The sequence below is a fragment of the Molothrus ater genome, chromosome Z (assembly GCF_012460135.2).
Source record: "Molothrus ater isolate BHLD 08-10-18 breed brown headed cowbird chromosome Z, BPBGC_Mater_1.1, whole genome shotgun sequence".
Lineage (NCBI taxonomy): Eukaryota > Metazoa > Chordata > Aves > Passeriformes > Icteridae > Molothrus > Molothrus ater.
The window spans coordinates 42,350,782-42,364,146 of NC_050511.2; the positions used below are offsets into that span (position 1 = coordinate 42,350,782).

At 37.1% G+C, this 13,365-nt stretch overlaps 1 protein-coding gene across 2 annotated transcripts in view; it reads right to left on the minus strand.

The window, feature by feature from the left end:
• CDC42SE2 (CDC42 small effector 2) overlaps positions 1 to 13,365 on the minus strand; it is an 83,154-nt gene that overhangs the window by 68,323 nt on the left and 1,466 nt on the right. The gene's annotated exons all lie outside the window — the stretch shown is intronic.

Below are 13,365 nucleotides of genomic sequence, written 5' to 3' on the forward strand. Positions count from 1 at the left end.
AGGATTAGGACTACCTTGTTTACAGCACTGCTGAAAGAAACTTCCACTGACTTGTGCACTCTTAGGTCCTCTTAACCCTTATATCCTAATATGTTTATACACTGTTTAAAATACATAAATAATTTATATATATATACACACACACACACACACATTTGACATAGTTAAATGAAGTAAATAAGGAGCATGGGTACAAAAGCAGCACCTACTTAGTTTTGGCTGTTTCCTTTGCTAGGTCAGACTTTATATTAGCAGGGGTGTGTGGAAATTGTATGTATATTCCAACATTATTTCTTCAAGAGTATAGCTAGTGATCAGATTTCAATTTACTGGCAATACCAGGTCATTCAGGAATAACTGTTTTGTACTAGTTCCCAATAATAATATGTAACATGGCAGTTAAATGCCATGAAGTGTGTGAGGTTTAGCAAACAAGTTTTTTACTGAATCACATCCATGACATCTGCTAACGAGTTCAGCAGTTCTCAATTAAAGGAAGGATGCATTACAAGTACTGCAAGCAATAAAAGAAACACACTCATAAGAGCTGGCTTTGAGTGAAAAGAAGAATCACTGCTACTTGAAGTAGTAGGAGAATATTTAGTGCTGTTAAACCTCTATTCAAAAAGCTCAAACCAAACAAATCACAAGACTCTGGTATTCATAGAGCATCCACCTGCAATGATAGTCATGAAAGCACTGATATATCAGAAATGGGTTTCAAAACAGACAGAAGATGTCAGGAAAGCTGAAAATACCAAACAATCTAGTTCACACTTCAAATGTGCATATAAAAATAACATAAATGTGGTAGTAAATGAAATTTTGTACATCTCCAGTGTTAGATAGGGCAATGTTTTGCAGATTTCACTAAAATAAGCCAAAAAAACCAAAACCCAAACAGAGCAAAATAACGCCCCAGACAAAAAGTTCGACCTCCCTTCTACACTTGTGATCCCCAATGTTTTAACCTTCACACTATATGGCAAGGCATTTGCTTGCAGACTTCTACTGGGGGCTTTTTTATCATATCTGAGCCCTTCCTTGCCCACACACTAGGGAACCAAGTCTTCTCTTTCTTCTCAGACGGACATAAGATAGATTTTAAATGTAAAATCAGGGGGTTTTTATCTTTACCCATGTAGTTTTCAGAAAAGATTATCAGAGAAATTATGAACTAGGAACGAAGAGCTAAGGCAAATGAGAGCAGGTATAGCAGACTATAAATGCAGAAAAATGGTTGCTGAAAAGAAAAATACTGTGAAGGAAAAGGGGAAAGGGATAAACTTGTCTGCATGGCATTGCATGGCAAGAGCTGTGAAAGTCCAATATGAAGCAAATAAAATCCTCAAAGACAGAAAGGCAATCATGTTTTTTTAGAGTAGATGTCAACTTTATAACAAAAGTGTCATTGAAATTTAGCTACCCTCTAGTTTAAGACACTGTGGACAATAGCTGATACATAGATAGGAGAAACAGCTCATTTAGCTGCAGTTAAACACAGACCTCCTCACTCAAATGCAATGCAACTGAAAGCAAAGTGGAGATTTACATTAGTAAATTTCACTGAGAGAAAACTGCTTTATGAGAAATTAGCAAAGAGAACACATTAAAAGCACACATAACATCCTTAGCATGTCGAGACCAATTCTGTATAAACAATTTAAATATGTAATAATATTTATACAAATGAGGTAACAGTAGATATAAGAATATCTATATTTACAATCTCTAAGCCAAATGTTTTCCTCCACCCCTCTCCTTAAATAAAAAAAGACTTTCCTAAACTTCATCATTAGAAATCTAGGGACATGCTGTAAGAGCAGCAGGACAGAACAATGAAAGCCATCCTTGTACAACATCATCTTAAAAAGTCAGTCAGAAATGAGATGATCTGTACCACTGGTTGTAAGTCATCATGTCACAGCTATTTCGAATTCCAGATGTATGAATCCTGGAGACTAAACATACATCCTAATGGACCACTTAATTAATAAAATCATTGCTGTAAATGGTAGATTTTGGCTTGAAAGGCTATTAAATTACAGCAGAGTGGAAAAAGTAGTTGTTTGCAGGTACTGCCAAGGCACACTACTTATCCAGCAGTGCCAACTCTCTAGTAACTCTGGAGGGCTTACTGCAGACTTGCCCACATCACATTAAAAATCCAGTTACAACAAGCATTTGTCTGAGTGGTATCATTTGTGTGCGAATTTGAAGCTGTATGCTTCTCTGAAGCCTTGTTTTCAAGCCTGTATTTCTAAATAATAATTCCATTACTGATTTAACCAGTTACAAAAAATCACTAATGTTGCATTAGTGGTTAACAGGTCACATTAACAGGTGATTTCATTGTCATTCTGATATTATCTCTCAAATGATTTCTTATTTTACTTAGTCCATCCCAGCTTACACGTCACATTTGCCTTCTATGAAGAGTTCACTATAAAACCTGTGTATGAAAACAAAGAAGACAAAAACCAAATCAACAGGGTTGAAAAAGTGGGATATGGGTGCCCTTAGAGAAGTGAAATGTATCTATTAGTACAGTGCTTCTACTGAAGAGAGACATTATTTTAGAGAACCTCAATGCCAAAGAAGTATATTTTAGTGGAACAGCTATAAAAGCATCATAATCATCAAAAGAATTGAGAAAATTAATACTGCTATTCCTAAGTATCAAATTCAGAGAGTAAAATCATTGCTGTAGCTCCATAACACCTTCTAAGTTGTTTTCTAATTATACAAAACAGGTTGGAATTTGATACAGAACTTGAAAACACAACACATGTACACTGTAAACTTTAAAGATGTATTCATACAATAAAGAAAAAGATTTTCTAAGCTAAAGAGCCTGTGAATTTACAATACATGAACAGTTAGTCTGCAGACATTCAGTCCTGTCCACTAGAAGAAAAAAAACAGTGAACTTCAGCAGTTTAACTGTTTTATCCATTAGAAAATAAAAATCTAAAGTTTGCATTGGGTTTCACTGTCTTCATTTGGAACTTTTTAATCATTTTGAAAGTTATTAAAAACAAAAAGGAAAAAATACCAATTATTTATTTTGCATCTAAGTAATTTTTTATCTCTGTAGACATACACCATATATATACACACAGGTTTAAAATCTTCTTTCTATTCCAGTAAAAGGCAAAGTCACATAGATACAGGAAATTACAGACAGCCCACGGAGCATACTTTATTATTTCACTATGAAGCCTGTAATTGGTACAGCAATTAATTACACAGAACCATAATGAATGGAGTCAGTGAAACATCAGTGAATTCAGACCTGTGCATATTTGGCACCAAAATAAACATACAGGATGTAACATTAAAGATAAGTTGAAAAAAAATGAGAAGGCTCATTTTAGTTTCTCCCATTCCTATCAGAGGGATATAAATCTCAAAATCAGAGCTCCTTAGAGGACAAACTGGAGATGGAGTTTACACTTAACGTATGTCTTTAGGAGAAAGACACTCTGTTTCTTTAGGAGAAAGATACTTCTGTTCACCAACTTAGCCGTACAAGAGGACTTGGGACAGTGGCCTACTTAAACTTACCTCAGAATGCCTTTTCCTCACCTCAAACATTGTTCTCAAGAGATCCTTAGAACACAGCAACACCAAGACATTTCAATACAAGGTATGCATTTATCTTGGGTGGCCTCCAGAAAACCTCCCAAGTCAGAAAAAAAAGGCAAATAATTCTCCCAGAAACTAGTAGGGGTCAGACACCCAGAAGACTGGTGTCCAGGTCCTGTTTATCTGTACTGGCATCAGGCTTTCCTATTTCTCCTCTTTCTAATGAAATTCCTTGGCTCAGAGACACACATGCTTGCTTTAGAAGATGAACACATAACACTGTATGAACACACTAGGGAGAAGACCGAAAGATACTCTGGGATAAGAAGCAGAAAGTGCAGAAATTCAGCTACGTGAAGGGTGAAACCTTGTATTTCACTTTAATTAGGCACACTGAATTTTGAGTAGGGAGAAACTCAGTATGTATTAAAAAGTTTGAGAGGCTAAACCTTTCTAAAGTGAAAGAAAAAGTATCCATGTACTAATATTTCTTTCTCAAGATTATTTCACTACCATAAAAGCTTTTATTTTTTTTTTCTAATCAGTGGGAGGAAGGTGCATTTAGTAGCATGCTTTTCAGAGCAGGTACTCTGTTTTCACACCTGCCAATATAGACTTTGAAAACCTGACATAAGTAACTTCACTGATTCATCAGATAAAGCATGTAGGTTACTTGAATTTTTTCTTCAAAATCTAATATGCAAAATCTGTCTGCTTTAAATCACCCAGATGACAATCAGTCTGTGTGGGACTACAGATCCTGTATGTAACAGAAACAGGTCAAGGGAATGACGGAATGAAAAAAAATCCCACCCAAAATTGCAAAAGTTCACTGTCTGAAGTCCTACTGACCCACAAGTTTTGTCTTTTAAAGACATTTAAAGAGAGATAGTCTAGTAGATGGTAAGTATCTATCTTTCTCCTCAAAATGCAAAAAAGGACCTAGCAAGTCACTAGATATACAAATGACTACACTGCGTACACAGTGATGTTCAGCCCCCGCAGAAACAGCCTTGAAAAAGCAGCTTGTTTTCCTAAGGCAAAGACTGTCAAAGCCATCACTTCCCACACTTGCACTCTCAAAAGGAGGCCTGGCATTTTGAAGGAAAAATATCACAGTAATAAGAGTTATTACTATGACAGATTGTGTACAACAAGTGAATAGCATTGTAAAAACAAAACGCACCAAGTAATGTGAATGCACACACAGATGGCTGAGATCTCCGGATGACCTCCCAAGTTAAGAACAGTCTGAATGTTCACGTCACGCCAGGCTAACAACTCTGCTCTACTGGTGGCAAAGGCAGCTCTGGTGAACCTCCTGACTCATCCGAACTCTGATGCAGCAAGAGCATCTCAACTCCCCTTGGACCCTTCCTGGTTGTTTTGCTCTAAGGTTTACCTATGCAACGATATAGTTAAGAAGCCCACTCTCTCAGGCCATATGACAAAAGCCATCATGACTTGGTCTGCATTTTGAACACATATCAATGCCTACAATTCTCAATAGCAGTGGGTCAGTATTTTTAAACTAGTAAATTATTGCAAGTATTTAAATTTCATAGACTCATATAATGTGCTGAACTGAAAGGGAACACAAGGATCATCATCCCACTCCTGGCCCTGCACAGGACAGCCTCAAGAGTCATACCAATGTGCCCAAGAGCATTGTCCAAACACTTCTGGACTCTGCCAGGCTTGGTGCTGTGACCGCTTCCTAAGGGAGCCTTTTCCAGGAACCAAGCACACAACCTTTTCCTAATATCCAACTTAAACCTCTCCTAGCACAGCACATTCCCTCAGGTCCTGCCACTGGTCATCACAGAGATCAATGCTGCTCCTCTACCCCTCACAAGGAAGTTGTAGACTGCAACGAGGTCTCTGCCTCTCCTCAGTCTCCTCCAGGCTCAGCAAACTGAGTGACCTCAGCCACCTTTTGAATGGCTTCCCCTCTACATCCTTCACAGTCATCATTGTTCTCCTACTTTGAGCTTGAGATAATCAATATAGTAATGGGGAATATAAATCATTCTTCATCCAAGTCTCCAATTTTTCCAAGCTTTTTTAGACTACAGTAACAAAGAGACAAAAAAAGTCAGCTTTAACTTTTCTCTTGTCAACTTTTCCAACAAATTCATAGGTATTTATAAGTTTATCTGTAATCAGCAATAAGGGCAATTAAGAATCAGTTTCAGAACAGAACACAGTTCTTCTTTATTAAAGAAAACAAATAAACTAGCACTGAATTAGTTCTGATGCTTCAGAACTAATTCTGTATCTGAGAAAACAATAGCAAGTACAGAAGAATCCAAATATGCTTACCCAAAATCAAGCAATTTAAACATTCACAATGCTTTGGCAGAAATCACCAGGACACGCACTATCAACAGCAAGTGTTCTTGGTAGATATCTCTAGCTGTAACACAATGACTTTTAAGTCTATCCATAAGTTCTCAGAGAGGGAACAAAGAAATTGTGGAGCTTCTTTGCTACTTTACAAGATCATAATTGCCATTTCCTGAACAGAAAGAAGATTCCACAATTACCCATATTTTATTTCAGTAGAGTTCTTTCAGAAACACACATACAAACAGAAAAAAAAAGATTAAAAATCAGACAATAGGGACTTTTAATTCCATCATATTCCTTTGTTTTTAATTAAGCAAAGAACATGCAGTCAAAGAACATGCATGTCAAAGAACAAGCAGTGCTAGTGCCACTGAGCATATGTAATATTAACAGATTCTGTTAATGCAGGTTCCAACTTTAGCCTTCCTCCCACATGCACACACGCACATTACCATGGTGATCTGCAAAATTTGCTGCCTGGGACTTCAGAACAGTACAGCATTTGACCTCAGCATCTTTGAATAGATGCAAACACAAATTAAGTTACATTTTAAAGACATTAAGTCACAAATAGTTTGATAAAATAGTCTGTACAGAAGAACACTGACAAAAATATTTGAATATGATCTCAACCAGTAGAAACAAAGCAACAAAGCTTTCAGATCACACTTTCTGTTCTTGAAAGAAAAAGAACAAATTTTAAGAATTTGAAAAAAGAGGTAGCATATAAACAGTATAAAAAGCATAATCTAGAATCATCACCTCTGTGAATATTTGAGTACTATCTGAACTGTGGAAGCATCACTTTCAGAACAACACATTTTCTTTAATGGAATTCTTAATTTGCATACTATTTCACTAAAATGCACACTTGTTTGGACTATCACAGGTCTGTGCCTGCTGTGATTTTCTCCCATGTGGGATCACTCTTAATGCAGTCTCCTTTTATCTATTACAATTTTCAACTGATCTAAATAATAAAAAAAATAATCTTAAGAATTAAGGATCATCTTTCAATGAATGCATTTATATCCTGAAAACACAGAGGACAAAGGACTGGGAGCCAAGGTGACAATTGTGCCCCAACCAAATAATAAATACGTTAAAAAACAAATCCAGCACAACCTCCAGTACCTGTATTTTTCTGTATATAAACTGATAATGCTCACACTTTGGTATCTAAGCACCTCTGGATACAACTATCTGCAATTCCACTGAAGAAATATGACTCCACCGTAACTGCTGCTGGATGGCCAGGATCACTCTCGCAAATGCATTCTTGCAGAGATGCAGTTAACTTGCTCTGCAGACCTTAAATTGTAGTGAATTTAGGATCTCACTGAAAGCTTCACCACTAATTCAGTCATAGCCAGGGTTTGACCTGCAATACTTAGAGCTGAAAGGAGTCGTCACTCCTGCTGACTTCCCGGGAAAAGCCGGTGCTAAGTGGAAGCGCCACTTTGCAATCATTCATGGAAAATAAAGGCACCAGTGCAGGGATTTAGAGATTCTTCTACAGAAAAAGCTTACAGGAAGCTTGGATACAGTAGACCCTAGAGGATGGTCCACATGTGAAAATGTCTGTACTGAAATATTGCCCCTTCAAATTCACCTCCGTGAATTCACAGTCTCAAGATGAACTAAGATTTTTGAAGAGTACCACAAGGCTTTGCCATTTACAAGACAGCTTAGAAGAAAACCAGGTACAATTATAAGAAATAGCAGAGCTGAACACACCTAGATTTATCCTTTTAAAAAAGTCCCTATTTCAACACTGAAATAAAGACTTGATTACATAGCAAACTATGGCTGTACCAGTGACATGCTCCTACTGTGAGCACATCACCTAAATATTTGTGCAAGATGAATTTTTGATAGGACCAAACCAACCAACCATAAAGAAATAAAATAACAGAACACATTAAAGCTTAGTTTTCTATTACCTCTGCAAATTACTCCTCGCATATGCTTGAGGACAAAACCAAAAAAAAATCAGATCAGCAAGGAGTGCATGAAACACCAAAAATAACACTTTGGTGTAATTTGGTGAAGACTGCTCCCTGCTACCTTTTTCCTCCCCTTAGATGTTACTTAAAATACACATTTTAAGCCTTTTTCCAATCCACTGACTTTTTGAACATGTCTATACCAAATAAAATGGGTAAACTCCTATTTCTGAAATGCTTATACCTAATTTTGGCTGGAGGAAACAGCTCCTACTGTATCTCAAGATCTGTTTATACAGTTCAAGTGAACAGGACTACTTAACTTGAAACTACATTCTCACATCAATTTTAGGCTTTTTTAAACTATATCAAGGCAGAACAAACCTTATAAAACTCAGCTTACTAGAAAAGAACTTCAGTGCAAATATACCAGGGCAAGATACCATTCACTTGAAGGGTTAAGAGAAGAAATAGGTAGTTGAGCTCAAGTGAAAAATTGTTCTCAGGAAGCTTTAAAGGAGTAGGTGGAATTCCTCTATCAAATGGTGTTTGATGCTAATAGCTGCATCACATGGGGCCAATTAAAAGAGGTGTTATCAGACAGCACGAGACTTACTGAATATGAGCCTTAAGATAAAAACAACCAATAAATGCAACAAGACACTTTCTGCATATAATATTTCAGTACTAAGCAGCATGACTGTTTTGACAAGGAAGCCAGCTGCAAATTGAAAAAGTCCTATTTTTGCAAGAGATTTAAACAGTTGGTCTCCAAATTTGGTGAGCGAGTAAAAAAAAGATGATTAAAAGGCCCCATTCCAAAAATGAAGCATGGGAAAAGTATATAAAGCCCATACAATGATAAGCCAGAACCTTAAGACAGAAAAGGTACTAAATTTAAGAGAGAATTCACAAACCTCTGTGAAGGCACATATTTATTTCTTCTATGAGAATAATTGGGATTTTAACTAGGGAGGCTTTGGTGACAGCACACTTTCTATTCTGTGAAAAGAAATTTTTCTTAAGGAAACATTTTCGAATTCTTTGTAATAACTGATAAAGTTCAAGGCACATACAGTTAGAAAAAAACAGATTGAGTTGTACAGCAATTTGTAAAAAAGTACAAGATTCCAAAATACCCAGCGAACCATGATGCAGTCTGTAATCAGTTACTGGGTTCATGCCCAGTTTTGCCCTTGTACTGTTCATATACTGATAAAACAAACAGCTCTCTCTTTTAGCCTAAATTGATAGAGATACTTACAATATTTTATTACTGCTTGCCTAAAGTGCAACTCAAGGCACTCTAACTTTTTAGCTGTGAAAAGTTACTAGATGAGAGTGGTCATCTCCATGTGCAATACCCTCCCAGCATTACAAGCCCCTTACTGCTGAGAACGAACTTTTCTACAGAGATGAACTGCAATTTTTCTTCCAGCACCTCTTCCCCAACACAGAGGCACTAGCTTATACAATGCAAAAAACCCCTCATCACAGGCCAGCACACGTCTGTTACAATCTGTATATGGTGGGGAAAGGATTCAAACTCTGTCCAGTGAGGAACTGAGATACTGTTTCCCAATAAGTATGGTGTCAGATCAAGGGCTCAGGTAACTGCAATTCAATAGACTTTTGACATGACTAGATGTCAGCCTATATAACATGATCCCTGATTTCAACATCACCAGAATAAGTAAACCTTCGAATACAACAGAGACCCATTTCAGTTGTTTGTTGAATATTGTTTAGCCATAACACAGAAGCAAGCTGTATAGCAGCTCCTAGCTCTTCAGGCAGTGCAGTTAGCAGCAGCTTGCCTCCTCCCATACACCATGCGTGCACTAATGCATGTACAGACAGAAGGTATCACAGAATCACAGAATATGCTGAGTTGGAAGGGATGCCCAAGGATAATCAAGTCCAACTCCTAGCCCTGCACAAGACATCCCCAAGAGTCACACCAGCAGCTCTCCCTCTGATGTCTCACAACAACTACTGCAAATTTGACTGGACAGAAAACTAAATAAATTAGAAGAGGAAATTAATATAGTTCAGTTATGTTTCAGGAAGAAGCCTGCGAAACCTGCCAACACTTTCATTTACACCTTATGTCTTCCTCCTTACACCCCGTCCTAAGACATTCTGTGAAACTGACAAAGAATATGTAAGACTGCTTTGAAGGAGGTCCGCACTCCCTTAACTTTGCCTTCTATATGGACAAGGCAGCTCTTTTTCCCCTTGTTGTTGAGGTGAAGCAGTCAACAGAAACTACTGTTCCTCTTACGACTACCCTTGGTCTAGTAATTCCATCTTGCACATTCACTTCTAACCACACACAAAACATTCAATTTGAGAAAGACCAAAGGAGTCCTCAGGCAGAGTTACCCACCTATGTAATGGGCATTGAGCCAAAACCCTCTCGTAGGACGCTCACCAGCCTAATTTTCCTACATTCACTTTGCTACTAATAGGCAGCCTTCTCGCTGCTAAACTTCCTGTTCAATCTGCCCTTTATGTGAAGCCCCCACTTAAACATGTTCACTGCAGCTGTTTGATTGCTCTTTTACCCACGTTCAATTGCCTCAGGTTGCCTCTTCCTTGAATTCATCATCAATTCTTATTATTGCTAGTCATACAATGAAATGAGATGCTCATCATGCAAGACAGACTTGCTTCATCAAAATAACATGAAACCTTTAAGTGACTGAATGCTCAAAAGCCTCTCTTCAGAACAACTGATTTCCTTTAAAGAAAAATTAATCCAATCCACCCATCTCAAGATCAGCATCCTTCAGAGCAGTATTCCTCCTCCCCCTCTCTCCTTCATTTTCCTCCAAGGCTTGTCTACAGAAAAGAACAGCATGTGCCTGCTTTTCTAGTGCATCTATGTTTAGTCTAGTCAAAAAAGAAAATAATTTATTTGTGCAGTGATAAACACTTTGCTTCAGTACTTTTTAACACAAAAGTAATACAGCAGCTGTAATATAAAAAATAACTCCTTCATGTCAACCCTGATAAGTATACTCTGAGCATTGATAAAATTGGACTGGGAGACAGGCATTCACGTTTCAGCAGTCAATTGTCTACAGTCCTTCAGAACACATTAGAAAGCAATTCTCCCACTTTTAAAGTATGAAAACAGTGACAAACACTTTCGCAACACCCTAAGTTCCTCTAAAACTCTTTTAGGCACTACACAATACAACGCCAGTATTAAAACTAGGAGACACAAGATGGCTAATATTAAACAGTTATGGCAGCAACAAACACATTTTAATGAACATGGCACAGGGAACAAGGGCCACACTAGCCTTCATCCACCTTCTCTATCTACATGCACACAGAGGCGTAGGACGAGAAACACACACCCAGGGGTAAGGCGGTGACCAAAGATAAGTGCTTACATCTGTTTACGTAAGGCAACAGTCTGTAATGCTTGCTAGAATCATAGCTAAGAAATACACTTATTGCACTAATGAATTACATGATAAACTGCTATTCACTACCTGGACTCAGGCTGTCAAGTGTAATCAAGAGCTGCAACTGAGTTGCTGAAAACTGATTTGAATAGGCAAAATATATCACTCAAAAGTAAAAATTAGTCTAATTCGAATTCTATCCAAGCACTCACTGACACTGACCAGAACCCAGTGGGTTTCTAAAATGAAACATGATGGCGTATTCAAAACAGACTGGCACAAGATTTTCCTGAGCACTATGGTATGCTAATTTAATTTGTCAAGCTAAGTTCACTGAAAATAAAGTAACAACAATAAAAAAAACCTCAAAAGGGGCAGTATCTCAAGGGAGTACTTCAACACCAGGGTTCTTTTTTTCCATTATTGTCATTTAATTCCACATTATGCTTCATGCCTAAAAGGTAGGTCTATAAATCACATGAAGCAGAGCAAGTATCTCAGTGCTAGTCCTAATAGTTTGAAAATATAATCCTGAACTTCAGGAAAACTGTCACCTCAAAGATATATCACAGAATGAAATATGTTCTCCTTGTCAGTGGTGTAAAGGAAAAAGTATTTTTCTAAAAGTGCACTGTAATTCCAGTGAAGAGAAACTCAAGAGGCAAAAAAAGAAGCCCCTCCACCTCCACCTCAGGGTCAAAAGGTCTGGCACAAGTATCTTCAGAGTTTGTGCAAGCTTGCTCAAGCTAATACGTGGACTCCTCTGCAGTGGACAATCAATTACAGCAACAACTGCTGATTAGCATTATTTCACCACCAAGAACTACTACTCCTAGAAAAGTAACTTCTTGTTGGGCAGAGAGATTAAATGAAACATCTAATCCTTTTCTTTTTTGCTGTAACAACTCTATGGCACATGATCTGATTTTTTGAAACCATTTTAGGGCTAATATTTTATCACTGCAAAGAAACCTCTGATATACAGGTTAAAAAAGGCACAGTAAAATATACAGAAAGAAAGTTGGAATACATACTCAATTTCTCATTTCCTTTTTCTGTTTCTAAATCAACTCAACTTTTTTTTCACTTGACGAGATATTTAAAACATTTCTGTTTTAAACAGAACAGCCACCATGTTCTCAAGACTTTCCACAGACCACCACACTGCACACCAAGCCACCACAGAACTTCCAAAACACTCACAGCGTCAGAATTACTAGCAAGCTTCAAAATAAATTTATTTTGTATGGTTATAAAACAGCACAAGTAAATTGACAATTATTTTTTTTCAAAACAAAACAAAAGATAATTTAGCTGTAATATTTATGTACAAGCTACACAAAACAACAGTTTCAGAGTGCTTTGTTCCTCTGGTGCACAAATGCCATATAACATTATATGGACTGTGTGATGTAATTTTTAAGCTATAAAACTCTGGCCTAGATATGCAGAAAATTCACCAGTGTCTTGAACACTGAATAACTCATACTTGTTAGCAAAATCACTTTAGATGCCCAGACAGTTATATCCAGGTTCCAGCTTCTCACTCAAGCTAATGGGAGAACCCAAATTTAAAAGAGCAGTGATATAGCTATTGACATATAATGAATTTATGTATATACTAAATTATCTCATTGCTTGTTGATCTGCTACTTATTTTATTAGTGGTTGTAGTCATTTGCTTGATCACTTCCTGCAATTCCATCTACAACAGTCCTTTTCACCTTTCAAAAAGCCCCATTACAGTATTACAGTAGAAATTTAATATTTGATTACATCTTTCAAAAATGCATGTATATTTTAACACTGTAAAAAACAGCTCAGAAATATATCTATACCTTCAACGAACTGCTATTAATCGATATTAGTCAAGTAAAATACTTGACTAAATATGCCTTATGAGTGAGGAAAAAGCAGCATCTAATCTCAGTTATTTCAGTCAAATGTAGGGAAACACATTAGTATTACACTTACCGGTATTTCCTATACACTGATTTAAGTCTAAAAGGTGACTGTCAGCCCTGGAGGATTAAGTAAGATCCATCACCACAACTATACCTAAA